The sequence below is a fragment of the Orycteropus afer genome, unplaced genomic scaffold (assembly GCF_000298275.1).
Source record: "Orycteropus afer afer isolate SDZICR_OR568_19922 unplaced genomic scaffold, OryAfe1.0 scaffold00375, whole genome shotgun sequence".
NCBI lineage: Eukaryota > Metazoa > Chordata > Mammalia > Tubulidentata > Orycteropodidae > Orycteropus > Orycteropus afer.
The window spans coordinates 156,766-161,093 of NW_006921962.1; the positions used below are offsets into that span (position 1 = coordinate 156,766).

General features: G+C 35.3%; 1 pseudogene; it reads right to left on the bottom strand.

The window, feature by feature from the left end:
- Nucleotides 1-1,116: 1,116 nt before the first annotated feature.
- On the bottom strand, nt 1,117-3,352 carry LOC103207526 (annotated as a pseudogene).
- Nucleotides 3,353-4,328: the final 976 nt, after the last annotated feature.

A 4,328-nucleotide genomic window follows, 5' to 3' on the forward strand; every position in this document is an offset into this window, starting at 1 on the left:
AGCATTGCTTTAAATACTCAAACATACTTTTATATTTACTCATGTATTTATCCTCTCCACTGTCTTATATTTTACTTATCTGCAAATGTCTTTTTCTGTCTTCATTTTTGAAGGATATTTTCAATGGAAAAAGAATTTTAGGTTGTTGCTGTTAGGTGTCATCAAATTAGTTCCAAATCATAGCAACCCTGTGTGCAATGGAATGAAACACTTCCTGGTCCTTCATCATCCTCACAATTATTGCTATGTGTCAATCCATCTCATTGAGGGTCTGTCTTATTTGCTGGCCCTCTCCTTTGTTAAGCATGATGTCTTTATCCAGGGTTTTATTGTTGTTGTTGGTTTAGATTTGTTTGTTTACTATTTAAATATGTCTTTCTGTTGACTTCAGATTGTTAAAATTTTCTCTACTTAAGTTTAGCCACCTGTCTTATTATTTTGGGGTGAGATTGTAGATTCAATTTCACTATTTAATTTTATTTATTTATTTAAAGTGACTATACAATTTATTTAACTTTCAGACAAATCTATTAAGATATGTGCAATATGGCAGTTTTACTGGGGAATTAACCCTAACTAGGATATGATCGCTTGCTGGGGCTTAGCAACAGGGTCCAGTCCACACTTAACACTAACTTAATACTTTATTGGATAAATATAATATCAAACAAAGTACATTCAAGTGATTTCTTAAAGAAAAATCACTCTTAAAGACCTTTCTATTCAGTCTAATGACAACACAATAAAGGCACATATGCTAGTTTAACATAATTGGCTGATTTAATACAGTACCTATATATTTTAGTCCACAAGTATATTATTAAATGATAAATAACATCTAATACAATCATTTCTACAGAACGAGGAATTGAATTTCTAAGAAAGGAAGATTTTACAGACCGCATCTTTTATACCTCACCCCAACAGTCTACTCTGAAGAGGATAAAGCTAAGGACTTTCTTCACAAGTCGCTTTGCTGTCAAAATCTGTATTACTGATCCTTTATGAGCTTTGAGACAAGATTCAAATATTCCCAAAGAGAGAAGCACAATGCACATTGTGATCTGCTTTTCAACAACAGTGATCACGGCTTTCAGAACTATCTCATCTCAGGAATTAAATAGAGTTAGCCTCATTCGTTGGCATTTCCTCCACTGTAGTATTGTAGAAGGAGCTCTGGTGGCACAGTGCCTAAGGTATTTGACTGCTAATCAAAAGACTGGTGCTTCAAACCCACCAGCCACTCCTTGGAAGGAAGACTGGACAATCTAGTTAGTGGTGATAGTGTCTCCGAAACCCAAGGAGGAGTCGCTATGAGTTGGATCTGACTGGAGGGCAGTGTGGTTTAGTTTTACTATTGTAGAAAGTCTCCATGTCACCAAGAATCCTTTTGTCTTCTTTAATAACAAAGTTTATAGCCACACCTTTCCTCTCAAATCGACCCCCTTGGCCAATTCTGTACAAGGGGGAAAAAAAATCAACAATCAGAATATTACTTCTCAAACACTGCACATGGGGATCCACTTGTTTAACCATCAGGGGCTATTTACTTTATCAAGGTTATAGTTTGTGCTTCTAATTGGAGCACTAGCTGTTATTCAAAATACCTAAACAAAAAAGTGTTCCTTTGCAGTTAGTGCCAAAGGGATTCACAAAGGTTGTCTGGCTGCAAAATGAGATTTTTATCAGGTGTCTTGAGCATTATTTTTTATAAAGCATATGACAGTATTGTGCTTGGGGTAGTGAATTAAAGCCCATTCCAAAGTAGGCCAGCCCAGAGCAGGTGTCAGCCTAGGACAGATGTAAACACCAGGGATGAAACAAAAAAGAAGTTATGTAATCCATTTTGAGGCACTTGTGGAACTGTAAATATAAATGCTGCAAGATTAACTATTCCCTAAAACCTATCATTTTTTTCCAGTGGGGAAACACAAGTTTTTGGTATGGTAACCCAAACTTGTCACTGCTTTTTTGCTCAGTTTGTCTCGCACATTGTAACTGAAATTACTCAAATGTGTTTCACCTCCAAATCATCTCTCTGCTTTTCTGATAGAAGCCAAACAACACAAAACCACCTACCAGGCTAATAAACAAAAAATGCCTTGACTGGAGCAACTTAAAATATCAAATAATCATGACAGAAGAATAACCAATATAAATGCCGACTCACTCTTTTCAGACAGTGTGCTGTTCTGCCTATGATGCCACACCCCGAATTTCGTCAGCACCCGTTCTCAGCACCATCTCATCATCCGCTGCTCGTATTGACTGATGTGAATATAATTTTTACAATTGGTTGGTAGGTCACGGTTTATAACTAAAGATACTTGTTGTACATCAATTACACGAGCCAACAAGTCAGTAGTGATCAGAACATGGCTTGACTCTGATGAGAATTCCCTCATGATCACATCTTCTCCTTCTGGTCCATGTCACCATGCAGTGCAGAAACTGTGAAATCGCTAGCATGCATTTTCTCAGTGAGCCAATCCACCTTGCACCTTATATTCAGAAAGATAACAGCTATGTAATTGTTAGTGTCTTGTACAAGTCACAAAGTGTATCCAACTTACATTCCTCTCTTTCTACATTAATATAAAACTGTTTGATTCCTTCAGGGGTCAATTCTTCCTTCTTCACCAAGATTTGAATTAGATCCCTTATGAATTTTTGGTTACTTCCAACATATCAGTTGGTACTGCGGCAGAAAGCAATACAACCTGAATACTTACATTTAATTTTTGAAAAATCTCATAGATTTGATCCTTAAACCCTCAGCTCAACATTTCATCTGCTTCATCCAAAACAAATATTATGATCCATTTTGGAGAAAGATACCATCTGTTCAATATATCAAATACTCTCCCTGGAGTACCAACAACAATATGTGGTACTTCAGCCTGCAGTTTTTGCATTTCATTTCAAATATCAGTTCCACTAATGCTGGCATGACAAGTTGTTCGCATATAGTCTCTGAGTGACAGAATTACCTTTTGGATCTGTTGAGCCAGATTTCTGGTGGAGGTCAATTCTAGTGCTTGGGTCTCCTTGAACTCAATCTCCAACTGTTGCAGGATGGAAATAGCAAATGTGGCTATCTTGCCAGTACTTGACTTAGCTTGAGAAATCACATCACATACCCTTTAATACAAGGAATAATAGCTCTCTGCTGAATAGTTGAAGGCTTCTCAAAACCATAAGCATACATACCCCAAAGAAGAGGCTCCTTTAAATTCATATCATCCCAGTTATCAACAATCTCATTCCAGTTGTTCTCAATGACACCACTGGGGTTCATTTCCTCAAGGCCACCATGTTCTCTGCCATTATAATCCATGGAGCCACCAGACATGTCCAAAAAACCATTCAGTGCCCTACTGAAAGGCCAGTTTTCACTGTTTTAAGGTAGAAATTTTACATGGTGATTGCAGCTGTGAATATGGATGAGAATGCCTAGGGAAAGAGTAGTACATGAATAAAGAGAAGCCTAATTAAGTTTTGAAGAATGAAGGATATAAAAATCAATAGAGGGTGATGAGCAGGTAAGTCAAGAAAGAAAGGCCACAGAAGCAGAAAGGAATTTAGGAGAGTCTGGTAACATGTAATCACAGAAAGATAGTATTTTAATAAGCAGAATATCATCAACCTTATAAAACATTTTTAAAGACTCAAGCAATGATAGTATCAAAAGGGAACTTGTGGATTTGTTAACATGGAACACATTGAGCACCACAGTGAGAACAATCAGTGGAGTAGTATAATAGAATTAGGAGGAGTTGAAGAAGCAAATAGAACAATAAACAAAAAATTGTTTTAACAATTTTGAGAATTCTAATTATGTAAAACAGCTAGTTCAAATATTAAGTAATCTATCAGTCTTTATTATTTTAAGCAATATGTATTAATACAACATTATGTTATTACTCTTTCACTGAGAGAAATTCTTCCACAGTAAAATTGAAGAAAGTTTAGTGAGATGCAATATTTATTATGGGCAATTATAGATTTCCTTTACTGTGTCACTGGAAATTATCAGAATATTTAGACTTATCAATTGATCTACAAGAATCAGAAATTTTCAATGAATTAGACCTTCATATTGAAATAAATGTCAATGAGTTAAAATAAAATTTTAAAAACTGTCTAGAAATTTTATAGTTCAGAAAATTGAATTTTTAAGCAAAATTTTGAACTGGGTTGCAATTTTTCATTTTAATGCAATTCTAGAGAATCTTTTATGTATCTTTTAAAAGTAAGAAAACATTCTTTAAAAATTTAAAACTTATGTAGCTCCTTGGCAGAAGCAAGAAAAATATTTTAGCTAGAGA